Raw genomic sequence first — 22,609 nt, forward strand, 5'->3', positions numbered from 1 at the left:
CGGGGAGGACGAGCCAATCTCCAGTGAGGCGCTTGAGCGCTACAGCAGGCTCTTTGTCAGGCCCCTAGCCAGCGACATCGTCCACGCCTTCGCGGATTTCTTCGGCTGGACCGTCCCCTCCGGCCTCCTCGACGGAGTGTCCCCTCCCGCGCCTCGCCTCATCGAGGCATGATGTGCCTGCCCCGTGCAGCCCACCGCCCCCCCACGTTCTTATGGATCATAGTCTATCCATTGTGTTCTGGAATGTGCGCGGGCTTAATAGCCGCGCCAAACGTACGGCCGTGCGCTCCGTTGTTTCCTCGGCCGACCCCTGTATCGTGTGTTTGTCTGAAACAAAGCTGAATTCAGTCTCGTTGCTGTCTGTCGTGGAGACGCTTGGCTCCGCCTTCGCCGACTTCTACTTCCTTCCGGCTGCAGGCACTTCTGGTGGAATCCTTCTGGCCTGGCGTAGCGACCGCATCTCCCTCGCCAACCCCATCATTGGGGCCTTTCACGTTTCTGCCACCGTCTCCACTGCCATCGACTCTACCCCATGGTGGATCACCGGGGTCTACGGGCCTCAAGGCACTGCAGAGAAGATGGCCTTCATGGCCGAGCTTCACGATCTGCGTGACATGATCGCCAGCCCTTGGCTTATGGGCGGCGACTTCAACATGATCACTTCCTGTGCGGACAAGAACAACGGCAACCTCAACCCACGCACCATGAGCCGATTTCGTCGCTTCATCGCGGACCATGCCCTGCGTGACATCTATCTCCACGGCAGGAGGTACACGTGGTCCAACGAGCAAAGCAACCCCACTCTCGTCAGGAACAACCACGTGCTCTGCACCCCATCCTGGGCAACCCCCAACCCCCATCACATGATGCGTTGTTTGGCCACGGCCGTGTCTGACCACTGTCCCCTCGTCGTGGATTGTGCCCCGCGTAGCTCCGGCAAACGAAGATTCCACTTCGAGAGTTTCTGGCCAAAGCTTGATGGATTCCTCGCTACGGTGGATGCCGCTTGGAACTCCCTTCCGCCGGATCCAGACCCGTTTCACCGCATCTACGGTCGGATGAAGATCACGGCCCGCCGCCTCCAGAGCTGGGGGGCGCGCACCACGAGCAACATCTCCCTACAGCTCCAGATTGCGCGTGAAATCATCTACCGCCTGGACGTCGCGCAAGACACCCGCCCCCTGTCCTCGCCTGAAATCTGGCTTTGCCACGAGCTCAAACGCGCCTATCTAGGTCTGGCCTCCCTCGAGCGCTCCATACTCCGCCAACGCGTGCGCCTTGGCTGGCTCCGCGGCGGCGGCGACACTAACGTGGCCATCTTCAAAATCCATGCCGCCCATCGCGCGCAGAAGAACCATGTGGCCTCCTTCCGTGTGGGATCGCAAACCGTGACTGACGAAGGGGAGATGGCCAAAGCGGCCTACGATCACTTCTGCTCCATCCTAGGCACTTCTACGGCCAGAGATCACTCCATCGACCTGGCGAGCATCGACCCCCGTCATTTCAACCGTGATGACCTGGAGCAACCGTTCACCGAGGAGGAAATTTGGGCTGCCGTCAAGCTTCTCCCCACCGGCAAGGCGCCTGGACCGGACGGGTTCACGGCCGAGTTCTTACGCGCATGCTGGCCGATCATCAAGGCTGACATCCTAGCCGCGTTCGACAAACTCTATGCCCTGAACGGCCGCGGCTTTCATAAGCTCAATGAGGCCCTTCTCATTCTCCTCCCCAAGAAGCCCGACGCGTGCACACTCGCCGATTACAGGCCGATCAGCTTGATTCACCTGCTAGCCAAGCTTTTTGCTAAAGTTCTCTCTCTAAGGCTCGCTCCGAAGATGGGGATGCTCGTATCCGTCAACCAGAGCGCATTCATCGCCGGCCGCACTGTGCATGAGAACTTCCTGTTAGTTCAACAAACCGCTCGCCTGCTCCACAACTTGAAGGCCCCAAGAGTACTCCTCAAGCTCGACATCGCGGAGGCGTTTGATACCGTATCTTGGCCCTTCCTCCTTCAAACTCTTCGCCACCTCGGCTTTGGGCGCCGTTGGTGCGAATGGGTGTGCATCCTCCACTCCACGGGATCCACACGAGTCCTTGTCAACGGCAATCCTGGGCCACCCATCGATCATGCTTGCGGGCTGCGCCAAGGCGACCCCGTCTCGCCGCTGCTCTTCGTCATTGCGATTGACACGCTTAACTCCTTGCTCCAGCACGCCTCGCGTGCCGGCTTGCTTCAGCGCCTTACCAATCGGCACGCCGCGTCAAGCATATCGCTCTTCGCTGATGACGTGGTCATCTTCTGCCACCCAACTAGCTCGGAGCTAGCTACGATCCGCGAGCTGTTGCGGGTGTTCGGCGTTGCTTCCGGTCTTCGAACCAACTTTCTCAAATGCTCGGCCACTCCCATTCGCTGCGGCCATGAGGTGATCAACACCATTAACTCCACGATTGGATGCGCAAGTCGCCAACTTCCCCATCGTGTACCTGGGTCTTCCCCTGACCATCCGCAAGACCCCCTCTTCGGCTTTGCTTCCTCTGGTGGACAAGATGGCGAGAAAGCTCGCGACCTGGAAGGCCATGCTTCTAACTCGCGGTGAGCGGCTTGCCCTTGTGCGCCACGTGCTCACTGCCATGCCCATCCACATCCTCATGGCGATTGTCATTTGCCCGAAGATCCTCAAACGAATCACCCACATCATCCGCGACTTCCTCTGGCATGGGCGCCGGGACGCCAGCTCTGGCTGCTACCTGGTGGCTTGGCAGCGTGTGTCCCTGCCGGTGGAGTTCGGTGGCCTTGGCGTGAGGGACCTCCGCCTCACCGGCATTTCTTTGCGGTGTCGCTGGCTCTGGCTCAAGGCCACGGATCCTTCACGGCCGTGGCATCATCTGCAGCTCCCCCGCGATGACGAGGCTGCCTGTTTCTTCCGGGCCTCCACCTCCTGGCATCTTGGTGACGGCAAGACGTGCCACTTCTGGAGCGACCACTAGCTTGATGGCCATTCCATTCCCGAGCTCGCCCCCACCCTCACCACCCTTGTACTGCGTTGCTGGCGCCGCCGCACGCTGGTCCGTGATGGGCTCACCAATGGTGCGTGGATTGGGGATATCCACGGCACCCTCGGGCCCCAGGCAGTCATCGAGTACGTAAGCTTGTGGCGCAAGCTACAGCTGGTCGTCCTCTCTGATGAGCCCGATCGCCTCACCTGGGACTGGACAACCAACGGATCCTACACCGCCAGCTCTTGCTATCGCGTGCTGTTCCACGGCTCCACCGCGCCGCCGTGCTGGAAACTTCTCTGGAAAAGCTGGGGCCCTCTTAACAACAAGGTCTTCCTCTGGCTTGCTTACCTCGACCGATGCTGGACCGCAGAGCGGCGTGTGCGCCGCGGCCTATCCACCGACCCTACTTGCATTCTCTGCGACCAGGAGGTGGAGTCGATCGACCACCTTCTCGCCGGCTACGTGTTTTCTCGTATCACCTGGCACGAGATTCTCTCCTGGTGCCGTCTAGTCGCCCCGCCGCTTGATGGCACCGCGAGCTTCTTCGCATGGTGGACCGCGGCCGCGGAGGCCTCCCCTGGCTCTTTGAGAAAAGGCCTCAACTCCATCTTTGCGCTGACCGCCTGGGCAATTTGGAAGCATCGCAATGCGGCCATATTCGACGGCCTTCGCCCCTCCACCGAGGTCCTGATCAAGAGCATCAAGGACGATGCCCGCCTTTGGGCCAAGGCGGGCGCCACCGGGATTGCTAGCATCTTACCTATAGCCTGACCCCCTGCTTCGAGGCTGAGCATCCTCTCCCTCTGCTCATCGCTGCGCCCTCCTAGACGCTGGCTTGTGTACGTCTGCGAGGGTGCACCCTGTAACTCCCTGTAACTTCTATTTCTTCTCCTCTATCAATGAAATGATACGCTGCTAAGCTTATTCCCCAAAATATATTTTGAAAACCAAAACCATGTTGGGTTTAACGAAACTAACTTCTTGTTGTAAATGTCGATATATTTTCTTAGCTTATGAACTTGGTCAGACTTAAACAAGTTTGACTTAGGACAAAACTAGTACTTCAATTATTCTGGAATGGAGGGAGGATAATCCAGGATGAGAGGATTGAAGCAAAGAGGAGAGAGAACAAGGTCCGGAAGAACCTTGGATTCCTCTCTTCTTGATTCTATTTCTGTTTTCACCGAATCTTCATCTTCATTGATCAAATTAAACTAACACAAACAGGCATCAAATCTTAATATAATTTTGAAGCTTGATTGTTTCTCTTCTCAAGTAAGATCGTCAACTAATCTGTTCCTAAAACATCTTTCATTGTGTAACAGAGGATATCGGAGAACATAGCTTTGAGGTATATTTCGAAGTGACAGAACAGTACCTTGAGTATATCATATATGATCCTATAGATGCACATTTCTGGAAATGTTTCTTAGGATGTGTCTTTGGATTGCAAGCAATATGTTTTCGATAGCATGGTTTTATATAGAGGAGCGATATAAGGTGAAGCAATATCCGGTTTCTGGAAAGAAAATAAATCCTACAGGTAAGATTACTAGGAATCATATATTCATATAGATCAATACAAGATTGCAACTTAAAAGATAAGTATACAGATGGTTTTGCATCAGGACGAGAAAGACCCAAATATTTCTTTCCCTGCTCAAGTAGGACTGCTATCAGATAGTTCAATTTGGGCATCTCAAACACAACCACTCAAACCACTCAAAATTAAGAAACATATGGAGCATATGCATGGCGCCCATAATATATATGTGAAAAGAAGGGAAATAATTTATAAAACCACTCAAACACTTTGAGAAGGCCTACAGGAAGAAAGCCAAGTAAAGAAATTTACACCGAAAGTATCAGCAATAGATAAAAAAACTTGCCTATCTAAATCTACATACAGCATCAATTGATTACCAGGCATACTTACCAGTTATAAGTAAAAGACCACAAAAGCTAAAAGACATAACATAACCACTTCTGTTTTTCTTTAAAAAAAAATTATACCAAGAATTTCCTCTTTGTCAATTAATCAGGCTACAGACATGCTGTAAACAGTACATAGGTAAGTGACCATGAGTCCAGGACAAAGTAGCCCTAGCAAATGTTGCATCTTTTGCACACAAGTGAGTAGCGAAGATGACAGAGCGTTTTACAAAGTTTATAGTGCAGAAACTAAATAAGCCTGATATGACAACCACTTTATTCTGCATGCCTATCATGTGAACAGGGGGGAAAACACCGGAACCATGGGGTATGGTATCAGGTTACGCATCTTTTGCTTATTGGGTCCTTTGCACCATATAGTCTTAGATAGCAAAGACATACTCCCTCCGTTCCAAATTACTCGTCGTAGAAATGGATGTATCTAGAACTAAAATACATCTAGATACATCCATACCTGCGACAAGTAATTCGAAACGGAGGGAGTAGTAGATAGTACTCCCTCCGATCCATATTACTTGTCGCTCAAATGGATGTATCCATTTGAGCGACAAGTAATATGGATCGGAGGGAGTACTAAACATTATCACCAGTGACTCACTCGTGCGACAATGCAACAGACTTGTCCATCATGGATTCCTTTAGTGCAGCTCCGAAATATCAGCAGTAAGCACCTTCACAGTTGACAACCCATCGAACAACGGTTTTCCATCCACACCACCACCATTGTTGCCTTCCATCGAGAAGAAGGAATGCTGAACAAGACTTTCACTGAACCTATGTCTCCTAAGTTTCAGATAAGCGCTCCATTCATACCGTATGGAGATACTACCATCGGCACCAGAAACATGCTGCAGATATTGCCATAGAGAGCCTGATTCCCCTTTGTCAGAAAGAAGGAGCACACCTCCTTGGATGTCCGGCACCAGAGAGAAGGCCATCACCTGCAATTTGATCCGGTGCTTCAACGACCAGGCCCAGCTCTCGTGATCCTCTAGAACCTAGAGATCAGCCGTGCTGCCATGGTAGTCGTACAATCCAAGAGTGTCTTTCATCTCAAACGGCTCAAGACAGGAGCCCTCAACTGGCGAAAGCAGATGCTGGAAGGACTCGGCCATGGTGTCGAACACCAGCATGTTGTTCACCTTGCCGTTGCCACCAGCACCAGGCAACTTAATGGGCTGCCAGTAAAGCCTGCCGCCTGCCAGGACGTGCGGTTGAAATAACACCATCATCGGCATCGCCCGCGCTAGATCTCCGGACGTCCACGGCTCGAGAGCCTTCCCGATGCACCTGAGCTCGCCGGACCCTAGGGTGTACACCTGGTATACGGCACGGAACTGGCCGTCCTCGGTTGTCTTCAAGCAGCACAGAACTCGGTAGGACTCCGACGGGCGGTGAAAGTATAACCCGGCGATGCAGTAGACGTGAAGCAGCGGGAGGGGCGCGTGCTGGCGAGTCGCCGGGTTGCAGATGTAGATGCCGCCGTAGGCGACGAGGATAAGGAGGCCGTCGCAGGAGGCGAGCACCTCGAAGTGCTCGTCGGCTGCGGTCCGGGCCGCCCGCGCAACGGGGCGCCGCTCGCCGGTGCTGTGGTCGAGGGCGTCGATCCTTCTCTCATGGGTGTCTTCGGTGGTGACGAGCGGGAGCGAGGGCTGGCGGCGGTGGTGGGCGAGGAGGAATTTGGAGTCGGAGGTGAGGCGGCGGTGCCAGGAGCGGCAGACGGCGCGGCAGCGGAGGAGGGGCTTCGGCGGCAGGCGGAGGAGAATCTCCCAGGTGACGATCTCGTCAGGGAGGTGAGGCCCGCCGACGGCCGCTTCTGCCATGCTCCTCCTACTACTGGATCTTGGGGGAATTTGTTGTAGCGGCGGCAACGCCGCAGGAAACGGAGCACACCAAATTTGCTCTGTGACAATGAGTTAACTATAAGAGAGGTAGTTGTAGTAACTTAGCTAGTCACCACTTCTAATGGCCGACTTGATGAATAGTCTGCGCGGTTTATTTTCGCTGGTTTTTTTCGTCATCCTCCCACCTTCGGTTTATTTTCGTCATCCTCCCACCTCCTTTTAACTCGTAACCCTCCCGCGAAAAAAACGGTGTAAAAAAACCCTACGATCGATCCCTCGTGCCCACTGCAGATCGTTCTCCGTCACCAACCAGCCTTTCCAGGACATACGAAATCCTTCGCCGCCGCCCCCATCTCAGATCTCCCTGCCGCCGACCCTTGTCGCCGACTCTTCGTTGCCGCCGCCGCCGTTCGAGGGGAGACGCCGACGCTCGTCTCCAGGGCAAGGCGGTTTGAATCCCTGCCGCCGAACTCTGGGAGACGTCGTCGCCCCCGTCCGAGGGGAGACGCCGCGCCGCCTCCCCTCCATGCTCGCGCTAGCCCCCCTCCCCCCGCTTTGTCGTGCTACTTCCTCGGCCCACTGCAGCACCATGGTGGGATCGAGATCGGGGATGAGGTGGGAAGGGACGAGGCAGAGGCCATGAAACCATCCCCTCTCTGCCCAAGCGCCTTCTGCTGGTCGTCGCCGATATGTCTCATCCATCGCCCCGCCATCGCCCCTTGCTCATGGCCACCGCATCGATTCCATCAATCCTCCCCACTCTCTTTTTCTCGAGCCTCAACAGATCTGCAAGGGCGGCGGCCCACTATGGACATCCATGGCGGCCGTGGTGAGTCACTGTAGTCCCGTTCCTTGTATTCCTTGTACACCATGCTCCTTGTTTCTTTTGGCCCCCACATGCAGCTTGTTTCCACACTGGCCAAATCCTACCAAGGTATGCCCGAGGGTCGCTTGGGAGGTGCAGAGTGGTGAATTAGTGCATCGGGTCCCTCAGGAAGGTGTTGCGGTCAGTGGAGAGTTGGGAAGGTTTGTTTGTTTCAGGACCATAGCATAGCCTGGCCAACTAATTCAGTCGGGAGGGCAGATATATGTTCCAAATGCACATATAATTTAATAAGCATATATACGTCCCATGTATATGCAACCTACAAAATATATGCATCGAAGTATTCATATCTGCATTTTTGGGGTTTTTTCTTTTTTCTTGGTACCTTAGGATCACATGGGTAGGAATAGGATATAAGGAAAGACTAGCATGTTGGTTCAGGAATCATAGGCAATTTTAAGCCAGTGATATTTATAGTTGGTTTGAGTGTGGCTTAGTTTTCAGGATTCATTTCTCCATCCAGTGATATTTATCACGTTGGTTTCGGAATCTGCTTTGATGAGTAAAGTCCAGGATTATTTTCTCCATCCTGTTTATTAATTCTGGGAGAATCTTGCATATTTTCTAAAATAAGGCATGTGCAGTCATATGGCTGATTTTGTTTTCCCTAGGAAGGGCACCGTAATTATATCATGCTAAGAACATTGACCCTGTTAGTAATTTGGTTTAAGGAGTTTTGCTTCTGTACACCCCCCTAAATGTTTGCATGAATCTTAAGTTACTAGGAGTACCAGATAACAGGTCCTGGTTCTACAAACTCCTTCGTCTGTGCCTTTTTTCCAATATATAATGTTCATAACATAAAACTCATGCTTGCTGAATTTGATAGGTGAAATGTGGAGTAAGAGGAAACACCCGAACAAGCGGCAATGAATATTTTGCTTCGTGGTGATTGGGCAGATGACTATCAACACCGACGGAGCATCGTCCATCTTGATAGCACACTGCCAAGCTGCGCAGGTATGGGAATGTCATGTTGTGTTTTTCTGTGAAGAACACCTTTTTATCTTCATCTTGATAAGTAACTGCATTTTGTGTTTTTTGCTCTGTAGTTCGGCATGAGAGATAGAGTAGTTAGTCTAGGAAACTTATGTATGAGCCACTCAGATTCAATTAGTTTTTATGTGACAGTGCATATGGTGTTGTTGCTATGAGTATGCTGGTCAGCAACTTCCAGTTGGTTTCATCGAGAGGGATAAGGAGGATTTCACCAAGAAATAAAAACAGAGAAAAGGCCATAAGTGTTACTACCAATAGCCTCAAACGAGAAAATGGATACTTTCCATGATATCTGTGCAATATTTCAAAAGTTTTAGCAAGTGCCTAATCATATAACGTGAATACCAAATTACTATTAATATGAGCAGTGTGCATGCTTTAGAAAAGAGTTTTATGTTAATGCAGTGGTATTGTGACCAACACCCTGAGGAGATTGGCACACTTGCATAAGTGAAGGCTCAGTTTTTAGTGGCGAAGAAATGCCGCAAAACTTTGAGAAGGTGCATGTCTACTGTACTTTCAGTATGATAGTGACTGATTCCTATGGGGTTATTTCTGAAACTTTGGCTTGTTTGCTTATTTCCTTACAAGTTGTAACCTAACCTTGAACTACTTATCAATAGCTGACCATAAATTAATTAAAACTATTGCATAAACATAAGAAAACTCCTAATATTGTTGCTTGATTTTGCAACTTCCATCTCAATCTATGCTCATCAGAACCACTTCGAGTATGAGAACCTCTCCTGGAATCAGTTCAAGCCAGTATTCTTGGCAATGATGGAGTGTTATGTATGAGAAGGTGTTATGTATGACTTCAGATCATTCTGGATTACCTGGCTTATTAGAACTCATAATCTAGATCATTGATGCAACCACAAAGCAATTGTTATTGTATGGTGATGCAGTACGAGCCTCGAGTAATTCCATATTTTGCAATTGAGTTTCACTATTAAATTTTATGTCCAACCAGGTTCCTTCTGTTCTGATGCTTAATTGGTAATTGGCAATCTCATGCTTGGGTGCATACTGCGTAGGGGATTAGAACTTGCTTTTGTTTAATTCTGTACACGTAAAAAATTTGAACCTGGAGTATTCTCTTGCTTAGAGGTGATCCATATTCATATGGCGTTACCTCTTGTAGGAAGATGGCAGTGAGATGGATGTTGATGCTGCAGCTCCATCGGCTCAAGTTTCAATCAAGCATGGACTCCTAGAGACTGAAATATACTGCTACCTTCTTGTGTTGATTTTTCCTTATAGATCACAAGAAATATGATGAGGTACGTCCAAGAATTTCCTCCACTGTGTCATCATTAGTGAAACATACCGATTTGATGTTCTCTTTAGGCTAAAGCATGTGCAAACGCTAGCATTGCTCGTTTGAAGAATCTCAACAAGAGGACCGTTGATGTTTTGGCTTCTAGGCTGTATTCGTATTACTCGTATGTCCATGAACTCACCAACAACCTTGTTGAAATTCGTGGGTGAGTTATTATATCATAATTAATCTCTACTCCTAATGTCTTAGTTGGTAGAATAGTCTTCATGGTTTTTTTCGTCCCACCACTTTCGTCTGATTTTTTCGTCCCCTCCTCCACCCCGACGCACACACCCAAAAAACCCATCCCGCACCACCGCTCCTCCCGACCGTCTCCCGTCTCCACTCGCCGCCCGCTGCCCTCGCCTCTCTTTGCCCTGATCTCGATGGAGCCTCCTACCTCGGCGGGGCGGCAACCTTGAGTGCCGGCAGCGCCGTATGTATCTCCACGATCCCCTTCCTGCAGTCCTATCCGCCCCTCTCTATTTCCTCACAGATCGCCGCTTAGGGTTTTGGCATGCCGCCACCGCCTCCCGCGCTCCCTGCCACCGCCCTTGCATCTCAACCACCGGCCCGCCCCTAGCCCCGCCCGCGGAGCCCCTCCTTCCATGGCGTTTCTATGATGGTCCGCCATCATGATCGCCTTCATCCTCAAGATCGGGAACATCCTAGAAGAAATCGGGCGACCCCAAGGCACCCAGATGTACTGGCTCTACTCCCTGGCGGCGGCGTGCTGGGCACGTTTGCCAAGGGTTCAGCGTGATGATGCTGGCCATGGATGCGGCTGGGCTGAGCCGTTGAGCGTGACGAAGAGGTGACAAGAGGAGGCCATCAACGACGCCACGGTCCGGATGTCCAAAACCAAGCGCGCGCGGTTCGGGCATGGGCGTCCTACTTCGCGCTTGCCATGCCCGCTGGCACGGCCCTGAGCTCCTCAGACTTGTTACCCATGGCGGCGAGATCGGGATGCCGCCGTCGTGTGGGTTCAATCCCCTTCGTCCCTTGACTCATCACCAAGTTAGTTTATCCTTCTTCATATTTGAGGAGATGTGTGCAGACGATCACATGTTGCGACGGATGTTCAACTGCTACTTGTGCTCGACGGCGGCCATCGTGTCATCGGGTATGTACATCCTTATACAGCTTCTTTTGCATGAGCTCTACTCGCTTCCTGCGCATGTGCTCTGCCTGACCAACGTGCACTAAGTAGTTTTTTCTCATTTGGGGTTCTCTTTGCAGAGTGATTCCAGCTCTCAAGCTTGTCGAGGTACGCAATTTCGATGATTTAGATATTTATCTGGGTAGTGTACATCTTAGCATTGTGTATGTCTAGTCAGAAATATACTGCCTGTTTTACTCATGTGGTGTGTATTGGTGTTTGGAATTCAGGCATGTACTCATTCATACTGTAATTGAACTCTGAATGAACTGATCATGGTGTACGGTGTTGTCTCTAGGCCTACAAGTTCTGGTATTTTTCATGCAAGGAAATAACAGATACTACTTTCCTTGAATTTGGTCAAGGTTTCATTTGCTTCGTCATATGAATATAGGCTTATGCCTGAAAAGTCACATGGAAGATGAGGTTATCCCTGCTGGATTTGAACTCCGTAACCAAACATATATATTAACTTCATCGTCTTGAAATGTTGGCTATGCAATTTTTGGGGCAGAGGGATTGAGTTTCACTTTAACTTGTACTAACAGACATAAGGTGAGAATGTGGGAGGAGTAAAGGTTGCATCTGACATGAATGAGAGGAAATTCAGAGATGGCTCGACGATCCGAAGCATCCATATCTGATAAGTTAGTATATCTTCCTTACAATTTTCTGATCATCAGGGGGGTACGAAACCATGGAGGAGCTATTGGAGAAGATAACACAGTTTCAACTTGGAATTCACAAAAAACCTAGAAGCAACCAAGCACAATAGATAGGAGAGTTACAAGAGTTCATAATGACATGAAAGAGGAAAAAAAGAGGAAACCATAGCTATAATATCTCCACGGTTTAGGATATTTGATTGTTCCCATCTAAACGTAGTTTTCTATTTTTTCCGTTGTTCAATTTCTAAGTAAGAGTACCATTTATCTCCTTGCTTGAGCGATGTTCTGCTCTTTTCAAATTTTAGCAGGTATAGAGATTATCTCTGATGGAATGCTTCAGGTTGCGACACAATGGTGACTCCCTTGACTTATCATATTTTAACACAACTGCATTAGCTATTTAATAATCTTCTTCATTTTTAACCATGATTTTTAATTGGTTTCATAGATGAAATAGTCCACATGGTTTGTCACGAGTTCTCCACATGGAGCAAAGGAAACATATGCCTACATCACATGTCTATCTATGGTATGTATAAAGGTCTGAACACCATGGCAATCTTGATCTTGTTCAGCAGCCAATGACTCCTAATTCCGTGTCAATGGTTCGGCTCAGGATTTTGCGTCGATGGTTTCCATTGACGAAGTGGTTCCCAGAGGTAGAGAAGCTGGTGGAAGATGTTGTGTAGAGTGTCTCTGAATGGGGGTTCGTCCAGTCGTCACTGCGGCTGGAGCTGCAGCGCTGGTACGGCCAATGCCTAGACCCGGTTCAGCCTCATGCATGGAGGACATGTAACAAGATGACTGAGAGGTTCTCCGCTCTTCGGCACAATGTGAAGGAGGTGGATGCATTGTTCGCCATGAAGTAGAACCACTCCTCCAACAAGTGAACTAACTAATTTACATTATATTCTTTTTATAGTTTATTCATGCCAAGTTCAAGGCCAGTCTGAACTTATTTCTGAAAGCAGTTTCTGAACTTTCAAATTGTATGACCAACGCTGAAGCAATATTATGTGGTAACTCCTTTTACTGCTGATAATAATTCTATTCTCATTGACAGAAATAACTGGTCTAATTAGAAGATTAAGCACTGGTACTTTTTAGTTGCTTATAAGGATTTTATTCGCATTGACAATAATTACTGGCTGACAATAATTAGATGATAATGAAGGCGAGAGAAGAGTGTATGCCTACGATCCATGAACATGATGTGCATCAACACATGGTATGACTTCTTCAAAGAACCATCTTGATCCTTCTTTTTTCTTCATATATGGCCAACCATTGAGACTATGGTGCCGAAGGTCGCCGGTGCTCGAGATTGGTATGATTTAGAGGGTTGGGCGATGGTTGAGGCGATGACTTGGGCAGGGTGGATGAGGTAGTATGTGACAACACTTGCTATTAGTGGATGGCAGTGGGGGGAGGTTCCGGAGGTAGAGGTAGGCGGGTCAATAGAGTGGGCAAATAAAAGGTAGGCAGAGGGAGGAAGAAGAATAGTAGTCGCACCAGGGGGTGTTGGTGGTGGAGGAAAGACAAGAGGTTAACGGTCTCAAATGCGAGGGGGTGTTGACGGTGGAGGAAAGACAAGAGGTTAACGGCCTCAAATGCGAGGTGCGGGAGATCGTGGGCACCAAATATGGTGGTAGGTTTTAGAGGGATGGCTGGCATCAATGGAGGTGGTGACTCAAGCAAAGGGCGACGTGCGGCAACACTCGCTGGCTATAGGGTGGTAGGTGGTTAGGTAGAGAGAGGTGGGCGGGTCGACAGAGCGGTCGAATAAAAACGCAATGGCGACATGAGGAAGAAGAAGAACTATAAGTGGGTCGTCCCTGGCTGATAAGGGGTAGGGGATTAACAGATTTGAAGGCAGGGTACGAGACATCTCAGGTGGCAGAGGTTGCAGTGTTTAGAGGGATGTCCGACACAAAATGTTGCAACATTTCATTTGCACAATCCTCCCGAGCAGTCACATAAATAGAAGAAATTGGTGAAACTATGTCAGGAAATCTATTTGGATGGAGAGATGAGAAAGAATGTAGTTCATGACGGTCACTTTCATCGTTTATGTATTGTCGACACAGGAAAACAGAGAGTGAGGGGTGCGTGGGTGCGAGAGTGAGAGGTGTGAGTGCGGTGAGAGAGTGGCTGAGGTCAGGATAAGGCTGGGCAGGTAAGCTAAAAAAATTGGATAGACAACATTCCTGGTATTGTGCGAGAATTTCGTAAGCGCATCAAGTAGATTTTTAGTTAGATAATCATATTATATTTATACATCAACAAATTACCTTTTTAATCAATTTATATTGCAAGTAAAGTGGAGTTCAATTATTACCCGATTGTGTCATGCGATCTTTTCTCTACATGAGAAAATTAACATGCATTATGTTTACATAACTTCAGAAAAATATTTCAAAAGCCCGTGGCAACGCACGGGCATTCTACTAGTTACTGTAACATCACATGTCCAAATGCAATATGAGTGTATAACCTAATAAATGAATCCTTGCATGTTACTCTACCACACTTAAGTTACTACCCACCATGAAGGTAGTAACATAGTCTAGGGATACGTGTATGTTAGTAGTGTATGTTACTCTCATTGTGGCTAGTCTTAGGATGTGAAAGCGTCTTTTGTCATTACGTCAAGGTGCCTACGTACCACGTAGGCGCTTCTTTTTGACAAAATTTCCCTCTTTATTACGCTTCAATCATTAATGCATCCTTTAGTAAGAGTAAGAGAGGGATGAGCTCAGCTTAGTAGGAGGCTCATCAACAAAACTATTACAAAACAAGCCCTTGACCATAGAAGCTAACTCATGAATATGTAAGGTAATATGATAACAATCATCCAGGATTACAATTGCTGCCCTACCGATCGTCCTCCCTTATTCATCATGTTGATGATATGAATATTGTTAGAGTGGACTATAATCTTGTTACACCCAATAGTTCGAGCTAGAGAAAGTTCGTACAGCAAAGCAATGGCTTCAACAGAGATAATATCATGGCAGTAGTCAATTCTCTAGTTACCCGTGTTAATAAACTTTCCTTCATCATCTCTTATAATTGTACCTGTTGTTCCTTGAAGAAGATCATGATCGAATGAGGTATCTACATTTAGTTTTACATGCCCTTTAGGAGGTAACTTTCAGCCTCTTGTTTTCCTCTTGGCCTTTGGACCAGCAGCCGTAGTGTATTTCAGTGTTAGAATTTGAATAGAAGACGAAATTTTGTGTAGTGCTTTGATTTTTCTTGCCATGGAGAAGCTTCCTCCTCTCTCACCATAAGTACCAAACTGTGATCGCTGTCATTTTCATGCACATTCACTAGCTCCAAACCATTCATCTCATGTTCCGGTTGTTCTAGGAGAAAACCGAGCACACTCTCTCCTTCCTTGTAGATCAAGCATGCATTTCAAATTATGTTATTGCTGCCCAAGTTCCCTCCAAACCGGTACCACTGACGAGCATGGGAACAAGGCATGTAGGGTATTGTCGGCCCCTCTTTTGCATGCCAGACAATGGGGAGAGATTTTAATATGCTTGTTTGATAGATTGATTCCACATAGAAAAGTTTCATGGGGAATTTTCAATACGAAGATTTTTTGCTTTTGTCGGGCATTCATACCCCAAACTTTCTGCCATACACTGCCAATTTGTACTGCTGCTTGACATGCATGAGGATTGTAAAGATATGTATTTGACACAATTTGTGTTAAATCACTAGAATATAATTGACGCATGTGCAAATGCCTATATCAATACAAAAAAAACCAAAGGAGTTGATCCAATTAATCTTGACCATCAAATCAGGTCAATTCAACAATCTAGTTGCTCAAATGGTGAACGCACAACATGTTTAACATGCAACTAATTATGTTTCAAATATCTATGCCATCATTAATTACATAATTAATATGCAAATAACATCATACCTAATCACTAGTGCAGAGACCCGCTATACAAACGATTTTTAACCCCTTTCCGCGACGGCTCTTGGAACCGTCGCCAAGTGAGTGTGGACGATAGGGCGTCCTTCCTACACGACTCAGAAACCGTCGCAGATAGGCCCTCCTGGCACACAAAATGAGCTCGTGTGCGATCTGGCGAGGCATTGCAACCCAATCGTTTTTGTTTGTATGTACATCCCACATCGGCGAATCCCAGAAAAACATTTCCGTTCGTATGTATATCACACATAGTTTTTTGTGTGGAAACGTTTGTGCAAGGTGGCCTAACGCAAACAATTCTCTGCTGGAAGCCGTGTGTGATTGTTAATTGATCGAACACGCTTACTTTTTAGGAACCGTTTGGGTTGTTTGAGTTCATCGCCCACAGTGCTGTCTGAGTAACCGTCTGTAATAGAAAACCACAATAAGTAGGGTAATTAGCTTATTATTGATAATCCATGTAGTAATCAAATTGATATTTCTTATAAAACACACCAGATATTTCATATCCGTATAACGGCAACCAGGATTTCATAATCGAATTACATCAGACAGCTTCGGCACTCAGTTACGCCATTACACAACAGCACCAAGTTTCACATGCAACATCGAAAACCTATGAAAAGTAGCATCATACATGGTAAATAGACAGATGAATCTCATCTGGGAAACTGCAGAAGCGGAAGGAAAATATTGAGTCGTCAATGATGTTGAATGTCCTTGCAACTCTAGGCCAGTGGCTATGGATAATTGCCCGCCCAACCTTCGTCCTCTTCAGGAAGACTTCAATATTGTACCGTGGGTGTTGAATGAATACCTTCCTCGCCTCTTGACCATGCAAGTGGTTTGAGAGGTAATCATTGGTGAACTGCTTTGAAAACTACTAAAAACAAAGATATGCATAAATCATTGTTATAAATTTTGAAATGGCGCAAGGGGTAAAAACAAGGTAAAAGAGTTAGTACCATCCTATAGTTGACTGATGTCTTCTTCATTGTGCAAACAAAGATCTTGTTGTTAATCGTCGTAAGTTTCTTCATCCTAACAATCTTTCTGAGTTTCTTGACTTGACTGATATTCATGGACATCTCATTTCCCCATATGTAAAATGGGTCGAACAGTGGGTCTAAGCCTCTGACAACAAGACCTACATGTGTAAGACCAAATTGTAAGAAACCTAAATATTAGAATGATTCCTGCAACCGCACAATAATGTCATGTTAGCGGAAGGACCATGCATGAGCATACCTCGATGTTAAACCTTAGTGTCTCCCATTGTTTCCTTGCAACACACATAAGGAAGATCTTGATCAGGTTAACTGAGAGTTGACATACTATCAGTAGAATATGTATTGAGTACAGGCAAATTCAATTTATTTCACATGCATAACAATACAAAATTGTACCCACAGCAAATGAAAAATCAAATTATAGAATTGAACCAAATAGTTAAATGGACAGCAGACCAAATAAACCAAAACAGTTAACTGAGCACGACATTGCAGAATAGAAACATGTACTAGAAGATAAGACAGTTAACAAAACAAATAATGCTTGAGAACAGTACTACGAAATGTAAAAATTGTTGGACCAAACTATTAACTGAACATTACATTTCAGAGAACCAAACTGTTAACTGAACATTCCATTTGAGGGGACCAAACTATTAACTGAACATCAGATTGCATATTAACATTACAGAGGACAAATCACTAGAAGGCACTAGCGGTGGCCTCGAGAAAACAACATGAACTCTGTTTTAAAGTAGACAACCGTGTGGCAGTGTCGACGGTGGCCTCCGAGACGAGGTGCTCCTCCAAGATATGGCGGTCGGCACGCATGGCAGCCATAGCGACCTCGTGCATGCGTGCGGCCACGATTTGCTTCTCCGCTGCCAGATGCTACTGAGCTCCATGTTATACTGCATGCAAAATGGCTGTGGCCAGCGCTTAATTGGAGGAGGGGGACAGTGATTTCGGTGGAAGGTATCGCGCCGTCGGTCGGGGCATGTGGGACGGGGAAGGAGGAGGATGGTGTGGGTGGGGTGTGGATTACCTAACCATATCGATGAGGCGGCGCAACAAGAACAAGGGTCGGCGGCGAGGAGGCCGCGCAGCAAGAAGAAGGGTCACCGGCAAGGAGGCAGCGCTGCAAGAAGAAGGGTCTTCGGCGAGGAGGCGGCGCTGCAAGAAGAAGGGTAGCCAGCAAGGAAGCGGCGCTGCAAGAAGAAGGGTCGTCGGTGAGGAGGCTGAGCTGCCAGTAAGCACTAGTGAAGGTTTGAACTTGGAAAGCAAGGAGGAATAGTGGAAATGTGGCTTTTAATGGGAGGGAGGGGGCAGGGAGATAGATATTTCCACGGTGGCAGAAAAAATTCACTCGGTGCCGTGAGAAACTGGCACGCAAGTATGGTTCAAGCGGGGGCGGTGGATTGTAGACGATGGAGCTTCCTGCGTAAGCCAAACAAGACAGTGCGCCAATATATTTTATATTGCATCCCACACAATTCTTTCTAGTAAAGTGTTTGTGGTATACCGGATTTTTTTCATTATGTTTTGAAAGACAAAATGGTGTTACGAAGGGAAAGGATGGTGAAGTGTATGCTAGAACATTTATGTACAGTGAACATGCAACTACATGAGTGTCGTGTTTAAATTTGGAATTATTCCGGGTTCGTTTGGCATTTTTATGCATTAATTGAGTTTCTAGTCATTTAATTTGCATAATTCAAATTTAAACTACAAGCACATGCTCCAGTGCACCAAAGTTTTCTGAAAAATCACATGTGTCTCTTTGGGTGAATTTATATGTCCCATGCAAGAAATGGGAATGAAATTCAAACATATGGGTGTCGTGGCTCGGCCGGGAACATTGAGAAACTTGGTTTTTAAATTCCTGGAAATTCAAAACTAGCCTGAAAATCATGAAACTTGGCATGGTGTCATTTCATGGCACCAACATGTTGTGGTAAAAAATGGCCACATTTGGACAAGTTTTTGGGTATAAGCTTCTTGCAAACCGGAGCTTCTCTCGAGAAGACTCGTGGTTCCCGAGGGGGGGTGGGCGTGTCACCTATGTGTGCGAAACGATATAAGCTGCCTCCCCTCGCCTTAATTTTTTATAGAGGCAACATAGAACTATATGAGTATCGTGCTAAATTTTGAAATTATTCCGGGTCCGTTTGGACTTTCTTATACATTAGTTGAAATTCTAGTCATTTAATGTGCATAATTCAAATTTGAACTACAAGCACATGATCCAGTGCACCAAAGTTGGTTGAAAAATCACATGTGTGTCCTTGGGTGAATTTCTAGGTGAAGGAAATATGCCCTAGAGGCAATAATAAAGTTGTTATTTATATTTCCTTATATCATGACAAATGTTTATTATTCATTCTAGAATTGTATTAACCGGAAAATTAGTACATGTGTGAATACATAGACAAACAAAGTGTCCCTAGTATGCCTCTACTTGACTAGCTCATTAATCAAAGATGGTTATGTTTCCTAGCCATAGACATGTGTTGTCATTTGATGAACGGGATCACATCATTAGAGAATGATGTGATGGACATGACCCATCCGTTAGCTTAGCATAATGATCATTTAGTTTTATTGCTATTGCTTTCTTCATGACTTATACATGTTCCTGTGACTATGAGATTATGCAATTCCCGAATACCGGAGGAACACCTTGTGTGCTATCAAACGCCACAACGTAACTGGGTGATTATAAAGATGCTCTACAGGTGTCTCCGATGGTGTTTGTTGAGTTGGCATAGATCAAGATTAGGATTTGTCACTCCGTGTATCGGAGAGGTATCTCTGGGCCCTCTCGGTAATGCTCATCACTATAAGCCTTGCAAGCAATGTGATTAATGATTTAGTTGTGGGATGATGCATTACGAAACGAGTAAAGAGACTTGCCGATAACGAGATTGAACTAGGTTCGATGATACCGACGGTCGAATCTCGGGCAAGTAACATACCGATGACAAAGGGAACAATGTATGTTGTTATGCGGTTTGACCGATAAAGATCTTCGTAGAATATGTAGGAGCCAATATGAGTATCCATGTTCCGCTATTGGTTATTGACCGGAGATGTGTCTCGGTCATGTCTACATAGTTCTCGAACCCGTAGGGTCCGCACGCTTAACGTTCGATGATGATTTGTATTATGAGTTATGTGATTAGATGACCCAAGATTGTTCGGAGTCCCGGATGAGATCACGGACATGACGAGGAGTCTCGAACTTGTCAAGACATAAAGATTGATATATTGGACGATGTTATTCGGACATCGGATGAGTTCCGAGAGGTGCCGGATAATTATCGGAGTGCCGGAGGGTTATCGGAACCGCCCGAGGGAACTAATGGGCCTTGATGGGCCTTTGTGGGAAGAGAGGAAGGGCCACCAGGGGCTGGCCACCCCCCTCCCCTTGGGTCTGAATTGGACTAGGGGAAGGGGGCGCCGCCCCCCTTTTCTTCCCTTCCCCCTCTTCCTTACTTCTTCCCCCCTTTCCTCTAGGTGGAATCCTACTAGGACTTGGAGTCCTAGTAGGACTCCCTCCTCCTGGAGCGCCGTATAGAGCCGGTCGGCCTCCCCCTCCCCTCCTTTATATACTGGTCAGGGGGGCACCCTAGAACACACAAGTTTCTCTTAACCGTGTGTGGTGCCCCCCTCCACAGTTACACACCTCAGCCATATCGTCGTAGTGCTTAGGCGAAACTCTGCGCCGGTAACTTCATCATCACCGTCGCCACATCGTCGTGCTGACGGAACTCTCCCTCGTCGTCAACTAGATCAAAAGATCGAGGGACGTCATCGAGTTTGACTACGCCCGATCCTCGTTGAAGGTTAAAACAGCACACTTGACAAAAAATCATTGTGGTTTTGATGCGTAGGTAAGAACAGTTCTTGCTAGAAGCCCATAGCAGCCACGTAAAAATTGCAACAACAAAGTAGAGGACGTCTAACTTGTTTTTGCAGGGCATGTTGTGATGTGATATGGTCAAGATGTGATGAGATATAAATTGTTGTATGAGATGATCATGTTTTGTAACAGTTATCGGCAATTGGCAGGAGCCATATGGTTGTCGCTTTATTGTATGAAATGCAATCGCCATGCAATCGCTTTACTTTATCACTAAGTGGCAACGATAGTCGTAGAAGCAACAGTTGGCGAGATGACAATGATGCTACAATGGAGATCAAGGTGTCAAGCCGGTGACGATGGTGATCATGACGGTGCTTTGGAGATGGAGATCAAAGGCACAAGATGATGATGGCCATATCATATCACTTATTTTGATTGCATGTGATGTTTATCTTTTATGCATCTTATTTTGCTTAGTACGACGATAGCATTGTAAGATGATCTCTCACTAAATTTCAAGGTATAAGTGTTCTCCCTGAGTATGCACCATTGATACAGTTCGTCGTGCCGAGACACCACATGATGATCGGGTGTGATTAGCTCTACGTTCACATACACCGGGTGCAAGCCAGTTTTGCACACGCAGAATACTCGGGTTAAACTTGATGAGCCTAGCATATGCAGATATGGCCTCGGAACACTGAGACCGAAAGGTCGAGCGTGAATCATATAGTAGATATGATCAACATAGTGATGTTCACCATTGAAAACTACTCCATCTCACGTGATGATCGGACATGGTTTAGTTGATATGGATCACGTGATCACTTAGATGACTAGAGAGATGTCTATCTAAGTGGGAGTTCTTAAGTAATATGATTAATTGAACTTTAATTTATCATGAACTTAGTACCTGATAGTATTTTGCATGTCTATGTTATTGTAGATCAATGGCCCGTGCTACCGTTCTTTTGAATTTTAATGCGTTCCTAGAGAAAGCTAAGTTGAAAGATGATGGTAGCAACTATACGGACTGGGTCCGTAACTTAAGGATTATTCTCCTTGTTGCATAGAAGAATTATGTCCTAGAAGCACCGCTTGGTGCAAAACCCGCTGCAGGAGCAACTCCAGACATTATGAACGTCTGGCAGAGCAAAGCAGATGACTACTTGATAGTTCAGTGTGCCATGCTTTACGGCTTAGAACAGGGACTTCAACGATGTTTTGAATGTCATGGAGCATATGAGATGTTCCAGGAGTTGAAGTTAATATTTCAAGCAAATGCCCGGATTGAGAGATATGAAGTCTCCAATAAGTTCTACAGCTGCAAGATGGAGGAGAATAGTTATGTCAGTGAACATATACTCAGAATGTATGGGTACCACAACCACTTGACTCAACTGGGAGTTAATCTTCCTGATGATAGTGTCATTGACAGAGTTCTTCAATCACTACCACCAAGCTACAAAAGCTTCGTGATGAACTATAATATGCAAGGGATGGATAAGACAATTCCCGAGCTCTTCGCAATGCTAAAGGCTGCGGAGGTAGAAATCAAGAAGGAGCATCAAGTGTTGATGGTTAACAAGAGCACTAGTTTCAAGAAAAAGGGCAAAGGGAAGAAGGGGAACTTCAAGAAGAACGACAAACAAGTTGCTGCTCAAGTGAAGAAGCCCAAGTCTGGACCTAAGCCTGAGACTGAGTGCTTCTACTGCAAAGGGACTGGTCACTGGAAGCAGAACTGCCCCAAGTCTTTGGCGGATAAGAAGGATGGCAAAGTGAAATGTATATTTGATATACATGTTATTGATGTGTACCTTACTAATGCTCATAGTAGTGCCTGGGTATTTGATACTGGTTCTATTGCTCATATTTGGAACTCGGAACAGGGGTTGCAGATTAAACGGAAATTGGCTAAGGACGAGGTGACGATGCGTGTGGGAAATGGT

General features: G+C 46.9%; 1 pseudogene; it reads right to left on the reverse strand.

Annotated features, from left to right (window-relative positions):
- Positions 1-5,533: 5,533 nt before the first annotated feature.
- LOC123147657 (F-box protein At5g49610-like) lies at positions 5,534-6,869 on the reverse strand (annotated as a pseudogene).
- Between the last annotated feature and the right edge of the window lie 15,740 nt (positions 6,870-22,609).

The sequence above is a fragment of the Triticum aestivum genome, chromosome 7A (assembly GCF_018294505.1).
Source record: "Triticum aestivum cultivar Chinese Spring chromosome 7A, IWGSC CS RefSeq v2.1, whole genome shotgun sequence".
In the NCBI taxonomy this organism is placed as follows: domain Eukaryota; kingdom Viridiplantae; phylum Streptophyta; class Magnoliopsida; order Poales; family Poaceae; genus Triticum; species Triticum aestivum.